Genomic DNA, 15,536 nt, shown 5'->3' with positions numbered 1-15,536 from the left:
AGAGGAGGAGTCGCCTAGGTGGCCAGGGAGGAGGAAGTGGAACAGGAAGTCCCACTCTAAACTAGGTACCCACCGCCCAAATGTGGCATGTCAGGGGGCGAGGAGTGCTTAAAGCGGAAGTTCCACCTTTGGGTGGAACTCCGCTTTTAACCACTTGCTGACTGCCTGCCCACAATGTGCTGCGAGCGAACGGCCACTGTAGGCAAAATAGCATACTCGTAAGTTGCTGCTTGCTTCTGGATTTAGGGCGCACCTCACACTCGCTGTGACTGTACACAGTGGGAGCCTGTCAGCAAGTCACAGCCAATGATTCATAGGCAGGACATGCTGATCAGCTGTGTGTGGTAAACAACACAGAGCTCTGTACAGAGGGGGCAATCTGTCAGTTACTTATCCCTGCAAAGCAGGAATGAGAAACAGATCTAGTAGTAAAAGCAGCACACTGTACACACATTACACATAGTAAGGCACACATTTAACCCCTTGATCACCCTAGATGTGAAACCCTTCACAGCCAGTGTCACAAGTATATAGTATCAGCACTGGTCACTGTATTAGTTACACTGGTGATGTCAGTGGCAGTTGGTCAGTTCCCCCAGCTTCAGTTAGTGCCAGATTATCCACTGTGCTAATGCAGTCCCCATTATAAGTTGCCGATTGCTGCTATTGGTAGTAAAAAAAAATAAAAATGAACACATACATACAATAAAAACCCTGTATGCATATTATACACACACACCATAGTTTGCAGGCACTATAATTCATGCACATCAATATACATGTATTGGGATTTTTTTTTTAATTTTTTTTTTATCAAAGACATGTCATGCCAAAAAGTATAAAGAAATTTAATTTTTTTTATTGGATAGGTTTTAAAGCAAAAAAAAATATAGATTTTTAAGCATTTTCTGTTTATATTGCAAAAAATAAAATAAACCCAGTGGTGATCAAAATCACCAAAAGAAGGCTATTTTTGTGAAAAAAAAAAAAAAAAAAAAAAATTTACATAAGTTTCATTTGGGCACAGTGTTGCATGACCGTACAATTACCAGTTAAAATAGGGCAGTGCTGAATAGCAAAAAAATGGCCTGGTCATGAAGGGGGTAAAGCATTGCCTTGATGTGACAGATATATCCAACAGTGAGCACTTTACAACCCACATTTGCACAGCATAGCACTCACAATACACGCACCTTACTAACAAAGTGAACAGACACATAACAAATGCTTTGAATGCAGTTTACAAAGCAGGCCGCATGCACTGGTACAAATAAGACTTCAGTTTACAAGTTTTAGGGCACTTGGTATACCAGCAGTATGGTTTGCTCAAGCTGGATTACAAACCGGCAAAGCAGGTATTGCTAGAACCCCTGAAGAGGTATGCTGGTAACAGAGAAAACAGAGCCAACTGTGTAATCAGTCACACACTTCCTCATCTCCAGCCAGGAACGAACGAATAGCAGGGAAGAGGAATTGACTTTCATCATAGAGCAGAACTTTACCGACCTCCATACAGGGCAGGAAGACCTCATTCAAAACTGACGCTGTTAAGTAACTCTTCTCCTGAAGAAACGCTCTCCTAGTATGTAATCTTCATCTCAGGAGGCCTGTCATTAAAAAGTTTCACACCTATTTACTATACAAAGATGTGTCTATTTCTCATCTCTGACAACAAGCTTGGAAAACACTGGGACTCTGATTACACTAAAAACACATGAGTGCAATGTGCCCCGAGCTTTTACTGCACTGGCAGATGGGTGTGCAAAATGGAGTACAGCTTACCAGCATAATCAATGCTAAAAGGCTTTCAAAATAAATAACACGTCATCTCAATTCATAAGCTTCGCCTGTACTTCCCTCCGGGGCCCAACACAGCCCTTTGTGTGCAGCCTTCTGTGCTCTGGGCATGATCTGCCATGTGTTGGGCACCTGTGGGGATATTTATTACAATGAAGCAAGCAGGAGCACTCTGAATTCATTGCAGGTGTAGCTGACCTGCATGTGGAGAGAGGCAGTTCCAAAGCAAACAAAAGCCTACCAACACTGGCTATATATATATATATATATATATACATACATACATATATACATACATACATACATACATACATACATACATACATACATACATACATACATACATATACACATACACACACACCCTTTACAATCCCTTTAATGATTTTTGTAATGTATACATACCTGCATTAGGGCCAGTGTCGGTAGGCTTTTGTTTGCTTTGGAACTGCCTCTCTCCACATACATATATAAATGACATGTTATACTTACTAGATCTGTGCAGTGGTTTTGCCCATAGCCGCCCGGATCCTCCTCCTTGGGTCCCTCGCTGCCACTCCTGGCTCCTCCTCTTCCCGGTGTGCCCGCTTCCTAATGTGGCACACCTGCGGGCTCAATCCTGAGCCGTGCTGCCTGTGTCCATAGACACAGGCAGCGTTGGTTGGGTCCTCCCCCCTCATCACAGGTGATTTGCAGCAGCAGCCCAATGGCTCCCACTGCCGCCTGTCTGTCTGTCTGTCATGCTCTCAAGCACAGCCCAGGATTGAATTTAAGGGGGCTGGCAAGGGGAGCTGCACACAGGTTTTTTACCCTAACCACTTCCCGCCCAAGGTACGTCATATGACATCTTGGACTTTGAGTGGGGATATCTGAAAGATGCCTGCAGCTACAGACATCATTCAGATATTATCTTTTTCGGCCGGCGATTCCCTACAGCAAAAGAAAAATCATAGTGGCAGCTCAGTCGCTTGATCGTTCTTACAGGCAGCGGATGTCTCTCCTGCCACCCTCCAGTGCTTCGACCAGCTCGCCTGTGCCATTGGCAAACCGGGGAACAAATCGGTCGCCGACGGAAGTCAAGCATAGAGATTTCTGATGACCCTCGGGGGCCTGGGTGAGATGTTATGACGTCACGTCCAGCAGAAGTAAACAATACTGGGGATGCGAAAGGCCAAGACAGTTTATTTTAATTTATTTTTTATCTCGGTCTTTCCAGCCTGAAGTAGAGATGTTACTTTAGACCCCACATCTCCCCATAAAGACAACCTGTCACACAAGATTCCTATTATAAGGGATGTTTACATTGCTTGCAATAGGAATAAAAGTGATAAAAAAATATATATTTTTTAAAGAGAAAAGTGAAATAATAATAATAATAATAACAATAACAAAAGAAGAAAAGTAAAATAAAGGAAAAAAAAAAAAAATTGAAAGTGCCCCGTCCCCGCGTGCTTGTGCACAGAAGCGAACGCATATGTATGTAAACGGCAATCAAATCCCACGTGAGGTATTGCCACGTGCATTAGAGCAAGAGCAACAATTCTAGCCCAAGACCTCCTCTGTAACTCTAAACATGTAACCTGTAGTCGTCTATGGAGATTTTTAAGTACCAAAGTTTGGCGCCATTCCATGAGTGTGTGCCATTTTAAAGCGTGACATGTTAGGTATCTATTTACTCGACGTAACATCATCTTTCACATTACAGAAAAAAATTGGGCTAACTTTACTGTCTTTTTTTTTTTTTACTCATCAAAAAAGAAAAGCGTTTTAAAAAATAAATAAATAAATCACTGCGCAAATACCGTGTCACATAAAAAGTTGCAATGGACTGCCATGTTATTCCCTAGGGTTTCGTCTTAAAAAAAAAAAAAAAAAACACATATAAATGTTTGGATGTTCTGAGTAATTTCTAGAAAAAAAAAAAAAAAAATGACGACTTTTACACGTAGGAGTGAAGTGCTAGAATTAGCCCGGATGGGAAGTGGTTAAAGTAGTGAATGCACTTGTCCTCAACTCTCGAATTTGCAAATGTCACAAGCTTAAATACATACATTTGACTTGGTATCAGCCTCTTATAATCTGCTGTACATCAGAACTCTGGCTGGGAGAAGAAAGTGGAAACACAGTGGTCCACTTAGGCCATGCTGACCGGAGTGAGCAGAGTGATGAGCTTGACAGTCTGCTATTGCTCCTTTACTGTCTAATCTGCAGACTGATGACCAGGAAGTGACTAGGCTGTACTGCTCTAATTGCAATAGAAAAAAAAAAAAAAAAGTCAAGTTACTAAGCTGGCTATGTATATCTCAGGCCTAGAGGGGCATGTACATCAGCTCCCCCATAGGTGTTTAGCCCCAGTGCATGAGATGGGTGTGGGTGGAAGACAAAGACGCAGAGTCCTGCACCACGGCTGACTGCCTGTAAAACTCTACAAGTGGCTGAAAGCAGCTGGACGGTGCACCGAGTTGTACTAACATTTAAGGCAGTATGCACCCAGCAACGAATGCTCAGAACACAAACCAGCCTGAGTGGCCCTGCTGGCACCAATCTACCCCAAATTGTTTAATTTAAAAAATTGAAAGAGCTGGGCAGAAAACTGTCACATTCAGTCACGGTCAAAAAAGTATTGAAAAGCTGCAGCGGGAGATTGGCCCGTCTGTGTTGTTTAGCGTCTAAGGCTGCTAAAGATTTTATTCCGTCTGCAGGCTAAACAAAAAAAAGCAATCCAAGGCACGGATCACACCAGATGCAGTCTGGCACGTTTTTATTCTGCATCAAAAATGCATTAAAAAAGTGTTTACCACTTGCCGACAGCATAACTTGGTTATACAGTGGCAGAGCGGCTGGGCTGTGGTTAGACACAGAACAAGCCGATCAGCGGGTGCCACACAATGGAGGTCTGCCGGCACCCGCTGATTGGTGAGAAGATAGTAGGGATGTGATGGATTTTCTTTCCCTGCAGTGCAAGGAATAAAATCCATCAGATGCCTTAGTAAAAACAGCAAACATAGTACACAAAAACAGTTAAGCACACATTTAAGGCTTTGATCACCCTAGATGTTTAACCCCTTGCAAGCCAGTGACATTAGTACAGTGATAGTGTATATTTTTAGCACTGATCACTGTATGATTGTCACTGGTTCCCACAAAGTGTCAAAATACCCTCTGCAATATCACAGTCCTGCTAATAATGGATGATCGCCGCCATCCATTATTAGTATAAAAAAAAAAAAAATATGTATAAAAATTCCAGTATGTATCCCATAGTTTCTAGATGCTATAATGTCTGAGCAAACCAATCAATATACACTTATTGGGTAACGCAGTGCTGTATCACAAAAAAAAAATGGCCTGATCATGAAGGGGGATAAATCTTCCAGAGGTCAAGTAGATATCATGTATTCTAATTGCCCTAGTTCACACCAGTAAAATGTGTTTCAATGTGGTCAACAAAGGTAGAATGTGTTGCATTTTTTTTCTGTATAGAATGCAGCATAACACATCAAAAATGCACAGGAGCACACATGTCCTCAATTGAGATGAAGAAGAAACACACCGGAATGCATCATAAATGAGCGCGCAAGACCGCATCCTAATGACAGAAATTGTGGTGTGAACCAGCTCCTAGGGCAGTGATGGCGAACCTTGGCACCCCAGATGTTTTGGAACTACATTTCCCATGATGCTCTGGCACTCTGCAGTGTAGTGGAGCATCATGGGAAATGTAGTTCCAAAACATCTGGGGTGCCAAGGTTCGCCATCACTGCCCTAGAGCCTCTGGCCAGCTTTAGTTTCTAAGAAATGGGTGCAGCACCGGTGTACATTAGAGCCCAGTCCCTCCCAGGAAGAATGCTGCTGGGATATGGAATTCTATTAGTTTTATACATCTTTTGGGAATGTCAGTGGTGACCTATCCCTATCAGAATACAAGCTACAGACAACCGTCTTCTCATTGGGTGTTTTATAACAGATGATTACTTAATAAACCAACTTCCCTAAAGAAGAATCAGCCATATGACATGGAAATGTGTTCACATAGACTGTAAAGCAGAAGTATGGCTCTGACACCGAACGGCCAGAATGTGAATATTCACAACAGACGGAACAGAGCAGGAAACATCACGATTTCAGAAGAACTCTACACAGAACAAAATAGGGGGTGGGGGAGGGGTGGGTACACGTACAATGACTGAGATTTCAAGGGGATCACCACTGTCTGCATGACAGAATAGGCCCTGAATTGGTGAGAGTGTCCTCTCCCAGCCTGCCTGCTGATCACCAGTTGTCCATGTATTCTCACCCAGATAAGGGGGTAAATAGCAGTAGGATGCCAGCTATGGTGTGAACATAGAACTTTGGTATGAATGGGTAAAGTCCAGGCTCACTTCATGCTGGACAGCCCAGGAGTGCTTGGGGGGAAAAAAAAAAAAAATTTTTAATCACTCCCCCCCCCCGGGTAAAAACAGACTCCTAGTACCAGGCTTGTGACATCACTGCAGTGACCTATGACCTCTGGCAAAATCTTTACATTTTGCAATTCCAGGTGAGCCAGTTGCTGGTGCAATGTGCACAGTGATTCCATCTGCTGGCCATTTACAATCGACCTTAGATCCACCAAAATGATGTAATGTGAGGATTTCCCCAATCTATATCCAGCAGGCCCTTGTACTATGTACTTGTTAGTAGATCTAAAAGGTGATTGTACAATCAGATTGTAACGTTGTGGTGAGCTATAGGCCACAAGCATGCAGTACATTTTATTTTTCCTCCCATGGACACCTATGAGCCTGTCATTGGTGTGTTCTCACCAACAGGATCCCAAATGTGACATCATCCTAAGAACACATTAATGAAACAGGGACCAGCGGGAGGACCCAGTGCACAGGAGGTGAGGAAATCCTCCAATGGGGAGGCCTGTTCTGGTGACAACTATCTAATGGTCTAGTTTACGCAAGCGGTAGCTCTCTGAAAAGCAATCTACAGTGGACCACCTCTTTCAGAGGGCATGGTGTGCTTCATCACTGCCTGATTTCATCCCTCAAAGCCTGCATTATCACCCCTGCGTGCATTGTAGGTTGCAGCTTGGCCCCATCCACTTGAATGAGGTGTGTTTGGTGGGTGGACCTGTCTGGGGAACATCACCATTTTTGCCATGGAAGAATGCAGCAGTCATGGCCTCGCCTCATGCAGCCCCCTGACTATCACTGCCTGATTTAATCCCTCAAAGCCTGCATTATCACCCTGCAACTGTGTGCATTGTAGGTTGCAGCTTGGTCCCATTGCCTTGAATGAGGTGTGTTAGGTGGGTGGTCCTGTCTGTTTCTATATGGGGGAACATTATAGGGGGGGGGGGGTAATTTTTTCCAGGCCATAATGCAAGCATCATGGCCTGGGCACGCGCAGACCCCAGACCGGTGCCACGGCATGTATACACCCCAGTAGAGCCTCCCTCTGGACGGTAAAAACATGGTTCATGCTTAAGTGTAGAATAGGCCTTAGAGAGGAACGCCTCTATCCTACTCTATTCAAAACTTAAAATAAGTTTTGGCTATAAGTACACTTTAAGGTGTCCACACAACTGTATAGAGACTCCCGGGAGACCAAGCCACTGTAATGAATGGGTGGAGACGAGTATATGCCATGTCGGTGTGAACACACCCCGGGGGGATCCCTGGACTTGGCATTAAAGGATTTCCACCAGTCTACACTGAAATCCTCCGCTCTTCTCAAGACCTCCTACTCTCAAGCTCTCTCATCTCCTCCTCCCATGCTCGTCTCCAGGATTTCTCCAGAGCCTCTCCCATCCTCTGGAACTCGCTACCTCAACCTGTCCGGCTATCCCCTACTCTTGCTACCTTCAGGCGATCCCTGAAAACTCATCTCTTCAGGAAAGCCTATCACGTCTCTGACTAATCTCCTACCACTTCCATCAGTTCATTCCCCACAGTTACAACCTTTTGTACCACCTGCCCCACCCTATTAGATTGTAAGCTCTTCTGAACAGGGCCCTCTTAATCCTCTTGTATTTTATTGTATTATAACTGTATTGTCTCCCTTTTATATTGTAAAGCGCTGTGTAAGCTGTTGGCGCTATATAAATTCTGTATAATAATAATACTACTACTAATAATAATAACACCACAGCCGTGCCTCCCTGGCCCAGACATAACCTGCAATGACATTATACAGCCTGTCCAGCCAATGTTGGTTGCCTTACCTAACGAGTCTCTAACCTGGAAGGAGGAGCAGGATGAAAGTCAGAGGATTTAGACCAGGGGTCTCAAACTGGCGGCCGTCCAGCTGTTGCGAAACTACAAGTCCCATGAGGCATTGCAAGGCTGCCAGTTAAACGCATGACTCCCACAGGCAGGGGCATGATGGGACTTGTAGTTTCGCAACATCTGGAGGGCCGCCTGTTTGAGATCCCCTGATTTAGACGCTTCAGACTTCACTGGCTGCATGCTTGTTCCAGGTCAGTGCCTCTCCAGGCTCCCAGCACCCCCTCCCCCATCCTCAGAGGGTCCTATGACCAGGATAAGGACTGTATAGACTGTGAGGGACAGGTCAGGCCCTGTACACACATTACCTGGCTGTGTCTCTCCTGGAGGTCCCTGAGGAGGTCGCTGGAAGCCCTCTAGTCTGAGGTGATGACCCGGATGTACAGTGTGCAGAGTGTGTGCTGGAAGCTGCACCTCACACTACAATGTGCACGGCTCCAAGGATGAGCATGTCAGAGCTCCCTCCCAGCACCGACCTTACCGGCTCCCTGCACTCCCCATTCACCCCACTACAATGAATGCACACTCTTCTCCCTGCCAGACCGGAAGCCGGAAGCAAAAGCTGGACTGTCAGGGCTGAGTGGGCGTGGCCGGAGCGGCGAACAGTAGCTAAACCAATCGCTGCCTTCCATGGCTATAACCACACCCACTGCTAACCAATTTCCCGGTTGGGGATCACGGGACTATAGTCATATGCTATCACGTGGGGGCTCTGCGTGATGACGTACCCGGAGTATTAGGGCATGATGGGAGTTGTAGTTCTTCAGCAGTGACTTATTCCTGCAGGTATAGATGGGTCACCTAAAGCGAACGTCTTCGGAGACACACACAGGAGCCACCATGGCCAGTCCTCCTCTGAAGTTGTCTGCCTTCTCTACTGACCAGCTGGGCATAGGAAGGCCCTGACCTGACACAGACATATCTGTTTTCTGAAATCAGAGGCGCTGGAGAATAAAATGGTGGCACTTCCAAATGTTTATGTCACACAATATTAGTGCAACTTTAAAAAAATACAAAAGCTTGGTGTGAGGCATACCAACATAATATATTACCCAATTATTTGCTAAATTATAAAAGGTGAGGTTGTACCGAGTACGTAGATACCCAACATGTCACACCTTAACCACTTCAATACCAGGAACTTTTACTCCCTTCCTGCCCAGGCCAATGTTCAGCGCTGTCGTACTTTGAATGACAAATTGCGCAGTCATGCAACACTGTACCCAGATGACATTTTTGTAGTTTTTTTGAGAGCTTTCTTTTGATGCTATTTAATCACCACTGGATTTTTTTTTTATTTTGTGCTAAAAATACAAAAAAAGACAGACAATTTTGAAATTGAAATTTTCTTAGTTTCTGTTATAAAATTTTATAAATAAGTAATTTTTCTCCTTCACTGATGTGCACGGATGATAAATCTTATGCCGTGTACACACGAGCGGACTTTTCGACCGGACTGGTCCGACGGAACGAAGCTGTCGGACAATCCGATCGTGTGTGGGCTTCATCGGACCTGCAGCGGACTTTTTCGGTCGGAAAATCTGACGGACTTTAGATTTGGAACATGTTTCAAATCTTTCTGCCGGAACTCTACCGGACCCAGTTCCTATCGAGAAATCCACTCGTCTGTATGCTGGTCCGACGGAGGAAAACCCACGCTAGGGCAGCTATTGGCTACTGGCTATCAACTTCCTCATTTTAGTCTGGTGTACGTCATCACGTAAGAATCCGTCGGACTTTGGTGTGATCGTGTGTAGGCAAGTCTGTTCGTTAGAGAGTCAGTTGAAAGTCCGTCGGAAAGACCGTCGGACCTTTGATGCTGAAAAGTCCACCCGTGTGTACACAGCATTATACACATAAACACATGTTTTTTCCTTGTAGTGTAGAGGGCTGGGCTGGAAGGGAGTATTTGTCTTTTAGACACATGCCCCCTTCTATGACACTGCAGTGAGAGGCGTGCCTCCACTGCAGCATTTTTATTGGACAGCTGGGGCCAATGGTACCTTACCATTGGTCCAAGACTCCAAGCTGTCCATTGAGCTCAGTGCCTCTGACAAGAAGTAAGGAGAGTCACTGTGAGCTCATCCTCTCAGTCTGCTGCAAACAGAGTGTACTTGTATTTAAACTGGCCGCTCTGTATGTAGCCTCTGACAGGCTGCGCAAGGAGCAACGTATCTCAAGAACCATATGTTCCAGGATTCCCAAATTTTGACCAGTGATCTCTGCGACCCCAGATCCCAGAGCTACGATTGTCAAAGTTTGATCATTTTTTTAATTTATTTATTATTTTTTTTAACCACTTGCTTACTGGGCACTTAAACCCCCCTCCTGCCCAGACCAATTTTCAGCTTTCAGCACTGACGCACTTTGAATGACAATTGCGCGGTCATACAACACTGTACCCAAATGAAATTTTTATCATTTTTTTCCCACATATAGAGCTTTCTTTTGGTGGTATTTAATCACAGCTGGGATTTTTATTTTTTGTTAAACAAAAAAAGATGGAAAATTAAAAAAAAAAAAAAAAATAATGTTTCATTGTTTGTTATAAAATTTTGCAAACAGATAATTTTTCTCCTTCATTGATATGCGCTGAAGAGGCGGCACTGGTGGGCACTGATAGGCTGCACTGATGGGCACGGATAGGCACATTAAGGCTGCACTGATAGGTACAGATAAGGCGGCACTGATGGCCACTGATGGGTGGCACGGATGGGTAGCACTGATGTGCATCACTGTTGTGGAGGCACTGATTGTGGGCACTGATAGGTGGCACTGTGGGCACTGATGGGTGGCACTGTGGGCACTGATGGGCGGCACTGCTGCCTATTGCTAGGTGGCACTGGCGGAGGGCACAGGTGGGCACTGAGGATCTGGTGGCGCTGGCCGTGATCGGGACTGATGTCCCTCTCAAGGCCGCCGGCGATCGTCTTTTTTCTCCTCCTCACGCTGTCAGCGCGAGGAGAAAAAATAGCCGATTATCGGCTCTGTTGATGTCACATGATCAGCTGTCATTGGCTGACAGCTGAACTTGTGGTAAGGGGTCGGGATCGCGATTACTCCAATCTGTGATCAGGCGAGTCTCATAGACTCGCTGATCACAGTGTGCATCGCGCACCGCCTGCAGGGGGCACGCAGGCCGCTCGTGCACGGGACGACGTCAATGGACGTAGTCCTTGCAAAGCAGGTCCTCGCTGTAGCCGTCATTTGGCTATAGCGCGGATCTCTAGTGGTTAATGTTCATGGCTCTGCCTCCCCTGACTGCACGTCCCTGCTCCAAACTGCATCAAATAATGGGTGTGGCCAATTTCACTAACAGTGGGAGGGTCTTAAAGGGGCATTAAATATGAGGAGTGCATTACATACACAGCGCAGAGTTGCATGCACCCCTTCACTACCCCCATCTTCTCCCCCTTCTTAAAAGCTCCATTATATTCCATGTGTCTTACTTTTGTTACTGTATTGAGCTGAAGCACCAAGCCAGCTCTAGTACCTCCCTGCACACTGTAGGTGGTTATGCATCTCTCATTTGCAGGGAGATCATCCAGTGGGGGTGTTGGCTTCCACACTGCACTCCAGGCACCGCCCTTGTCCCCATCTTGCACTCAGTGGAGCCACTTCGGAGATCAGATCTGTGGGAGCCATTGGGAGACAAGCTGTCACTTGTAAACACAGAAACCAGACTTCTGTGTTTACAAGTGTTAGTGGTGAGCAGGGAGCAAAGGGCCTGAGCCTATGGTTGCCAAGTCATCCCTTTAAACTCGAACACATATTAATTACACAGGTTCTGTGGCTGATTAAGGTGGCAGTTAAACTCACTTGGTGCCTTATCTGCATTTAATTAGCCTCAGAACCTGTGTAATTCAAAGGTGTTCGGGTTTAAAGGGATGAGGTGGCAACTCTACCTGAGCCAGAGGTGGTGGAACAGAGTTTCAGCTGAAAAAAAGCCTTACTGACCACCAAAATATAAGGCAACTCCTCTGTTACTGAGCACTAATGTAGGGGCGGTATAACTCTCATTGGCCATCAGTGTAAGGAAGGTCCCTCTCCCGCTGACCACCAATGTGAGGCAGGCACTTTTCCATCGACCAGCAACGCAAGGGGACACAGCATTAACCACCAGGGAAAGGGTCTCTTTACCAATAACCACCAATATATGGGATCGCTACTCTAAGAAGACATTGATGAGGGTAGGGGACCCTACAATGATAACCAATATAAAGGGGCACTTTTCTGATGACCAACAATGTATAGGCAACACTTTTACAGTGACCAGCAATGTAAGGAAACACTACATTGACCACCAATGAAAGGGCACCCATTTCTAATTAACTACCAATGTATGGGGGCTCTTTTGCTTTGATCATCAATGTATGGGGATATATCTTCTCAGGCTACCAATGTAAGGGTTCACAATTCCATTGACCACCAATATATGGGGGGCCTAAAACCACTGACTATTAATGTAAGGGTGCCCTACAGCACTGACCACCAATGTAAGGGGGTCCCACACTACTGACCACCAATATAAGAGGGCCCTACCAGACAGACCAGCAATATAAGGGTCCTCTACAGCAGTGGTTCTCAACCTTGTCCTCAAGTACCCCCAACAGGCCATGTTTTGGGATTTTCTCTTAGATAAAATAGCTGTCCAAATTACCAAGCCATTGACTCTGATTTAAAGCACCTGTGCAAGATAAAGGAAAACCCACAAACATGGCCTATTGTGGGTACTTGAGGACAGGTTTGAGAACCAATGCCCTAGAGACCAACCAGCAAATGGGGACAATACACCATTGACCACCAATGTAAGGTAGCCCTACACCACTGCCCATTAATGTAAGGATGCCCTACACCCCTGACCACCAATGTTAGGGGTCACTACACTGACCACCAATATAAAGGGGTGCTGCACTACTGAACACCAGTGTAGGGGGCACTACATCACTGACCATCAATGTAAGTGTGCCCTACAGCACTGAACACCTTTGTAAGGGGGCCCTACAACACCGCTAACCACCAATATAATGTGCACACATTGGGTGTGATTAGAAGAATTGGGTGTGCACACCACAGTTGAGGGGATGTCATTTGGCATCTTTGCCCTGGTCGCTGGATGGCCAACTTATTTACCACACTAATGTACTGAGAGATGTAGTCATTTCTAGCAGGAGATCCTGTCAGAAACCATGAATCAGACCGAGACAGAAGTACAGTTAAATCATGCTTGTTTAATAATAAAAGTAAATAGAACAAACATAGTCAAAACATAGCCAAAGTTCAGTAACCGGAATGGATAGTCAGACAAGCCAGAAAGTCAGGAACCCAGGGAATAGTGTAGTGGAACAGCAAGCAGGATCTGGAGCAAGAAGGAATGTCAGCCAAGCAGGTCTTTAACATGAACGCAGTGAACTCTGTGCTGTTGACCAAGGCGAAGGCAGAGATCACCCGGGCTGGACGGCTTAAGTAGGCAGGACTGACGAGCAGGATATCATCAACAGGTGAGTCACTGTGGAGAGATAGGAGCTGGCAATTAGCCGACAGCTGAGCTGCCAGCTCAGAGAAGGAAGGGCTGAGCCCAGCCCTGACAGATCCCTGAGACCTGAAAACTATTTTAAGGGTTCTTCAATGATAAAATGGTTAAGAAAACTAGATGGACTACATATTAGAAAACAACGCATGTCAACAGATTGGAAACAAATCAGACTTTTAGGTTTGTACTCAGAACAAATAATTGGATTTTTAGGTGTTACAGAGGTGATCAGATGTAGCAAAATCTTCAGCACTGTTGTGTGAACACTAAAGATTGGGAAAAAATCAGAGTAGGTTTACTAAGGCTGACCTATATTATCTTCATAATCAACTGATCCCTCCGCTAATACAGCAATCTCCTCTATGTCACTTTGAGCCTAATGACTTGAAAAGAGCTTGGATCATCCTCAGTATAGGAGGCTGCAGTACAGGCCAAGGAATCAGCCAATTGTTAGGGATAGGGGGGGTAATTTCTGTACTCAAGTTAGCAAAGTGTCATTCCTCTTACCAAGAAGGCATAACCACCATCATCCATAATTCTCCAGGCCAGCCCCAGGTTTGGATGTGACTACAAACATGATATAGAACACCATTCAAGGCAAAAATAAACATCCATAATGTCAGGTGATGTCTGCTTGGCATATCTTGTTTGAAAGTGGAACACCACTGTTTAGCAATTAGAAATTTGTATGAATTTGTCCAATGGGCATATAACTTAGAGTCCCCTAATTTAAATTGTATCTGTATTTAGTAATATTGATTAATGTGAAGAATTTACCCTATATGTATGTTTCATTCATTCATGTAAGTCGTAACTTGAACTTATTACAGTTTATCTAAACCCAAAAACAAAAATTTGTTATAACGTGGCTTACAGCTAGGCCTGATTAAATTTACCTGCACTACAAAAATCCTACTTCTAGCACCAACCTAAAGTAGAGGGTGCGACAATAACAACACTATTTGGAGATCTGAGTGACTTAAATTGACCCTCTCATTAAACTGAAGTCTTCTGGAATTCATACCTGCAAAAAGAACAATGTAAATACTCATCTCTTCTCAGGTGACATTGGGGTTGATTTACTAAAACTGGAGAGTGCAAAATCTGGGGCAGCTTTTGCATGGTAGCCAATTAGCTTCTAACTTCAGTTTGTTCAATTCAGCTTTGACAATAAAACCTGGAACCTGATTGGTCTCTATGCAGAGCTGCACCAGATTTTGCACCTCAGAATGGCAGGCTGATAATTTTGGCTTCCCAAATATATGTAACCATCTTTTGTGCTTGTTGGGTGCCATTGATGATGAGGTAAAGCGTAATGCTACAAAACTCTTTCTATGTGCAAAGGCGCATTGCTAGGCGATGAATATATAGAAATTCTTACCCTTGCTAAGTGGAAACAACTAATAAATGCAGCCCTTCCGCTTTATAAAATGACATACGAGGCTTGTGGATGCCACAAAAAGTTTACTAAGGTATGGTTCCATTGGGAGGACTCTCCAGTAACCCTGGAAGAGGCCCCAAATGGTTGAATAAGTTATGATATGGTTGCATAATGGGATGGTATAAATGGGGTTAGTGGACCCTTTGAACACGTCACATAAGACAACATAGTTTTTGTGGGTTTGAAATGTTTTCTTTGTTTAACTTTATGTTTTGACTGTTTTACTGACCAAACAAATGTTACATTTTTTGCTGGACAATGGCTTGCAATTGCATACAGGTCAGTGGTAAGCTCTATCAATCCATTATGTCTTATCACTTATAATGGGAATAATTATGATTGTCTACAGTATATGCATTGATGTATACTATTGCTGTATGGCAACTATAGATATGTCATGATATTGTCTGTAATGCCCTTTTTTATTGATTTGCCATAAAATTTCTTTGAAAAAAACAAAACCTTTCCTCTTCCCGTGTTTGGGAACCTT

The 15,536-nt window shown here is 44.5% G+C and overlaps 1 protein-coding gene across 1 annotated transcript in view; it reads right to left on the bottom strand.

Moving 5' to 3' along the window:
* Nucleotides 1-8,658, bottom strand: part of LOC141105860 (cation-dependent mannose-6-phosphate receptor-like) — a 37,239-nt gene extending 28,581 nt beyond the window's left edge. Inside the window, exon 1 of the mRNA XM_073596006.1 lies at nt 8,381-8,658. The gene's annotated coding sequence lies outside the window, so the exon portion shown is untranslated. The remainder of the gene's footprint in view (nt 1-8,380) is intronic.
* Between the last annotated feature and the right edge of the window lie 6,878 nt (nt 8,659-15,536).

The sequence above is a fragment of the Aquarana catesbeiana genome, linkage group LG08 (assembly GCF_042186555.1).
Source record: "Aquarana catesbeiana isolate 2022-GZ linkage group LG08, ASM4218655v1, whole genome shotgun sequence".
Classification (NCBI taxonomy): Eukaryota; Metazoa; Chordata; class Amphibia; order Anura; family Ranidae; genus Aquarana; species Aquarana catesbeiana.
Note: the sequence above shows the minus strand (reverse complement) of the source record. Positions and strands in the feature narration are given on the sequence as shown.